This window comes from Condylura cristata, unplaced genomic scaffold (genome assembly GCF_000260355.1).
Source record: "Condylura cristata isolate star-nosed mole 26May11 unplaced genomic scaffold, ConCri1.0 scaffold00042, whole genome shotgun sequence".
Classification (NCBI taxonomy): Eukaryota; Metazoa; Chordata; class Mammalia; order Eulipotyphla; family Talpidae; genus Condylura; species Condylura cristata.
In genome coordinates, this window is record NW_004567143.1 from 4503591 (window position 1) to 4504198 (window position 608).

A 608-nucleotide genomic window follows, 5' to 3' on the forward strand; every position below is an offset into this window, starting at 1 on the left:
AGGGGAGGAGGGAAGTGCCAGGCAGGGGAGGAGGGAAGGTGCCAGGCAGGGGAGGAGGGAAGTGCCAGGCAGGGGAGGAGGGAAGGTGCCAGGCACAGGGGAGAGAAGAGGCGCCTGCCAGGAGCAGGCAAGGTGCTAGGTGGGGGGCCGGTGGGTGTGGGGGTGTGACCGGTGCTGGGGAGCAGGAATAAATGAGAGCATGAAGGAGGAAAGGTGGCAGACACAGAGAGGAGAGGAAGGTGCAGGCCCTGGGCAGGTGGGGAATTGCAGGTGCAGAGAGGAGGGAAGGTGCCAGGCAGGGGAGGAGGGAAGGTGCCAGGTAGAGGAAGAGGGAAAAGGTGCCAGGCAAGGATGGGGGGTATCAGAGAGGAGGCTGGAGGGGAATTTGCCAGGAAAGGGGGTATGAGGTACCAGGCTGGGGTGGAGGGAGGAAGAGAGTGGGGGGAGATGTCAGGGAAGGAGAGAGATGCCTGGCAGAGAGAAGGGGGTGCCAGGTAGGGTGCCAAACAGGGGAGGAGGGGTGCCAGGCCGGGTAGAGACAAGGGAAATACAAGCAGGGGATGGAGGGGGGATATCAGGAGGGCCGCCAGGCAGGGGAGGAGGGGGAG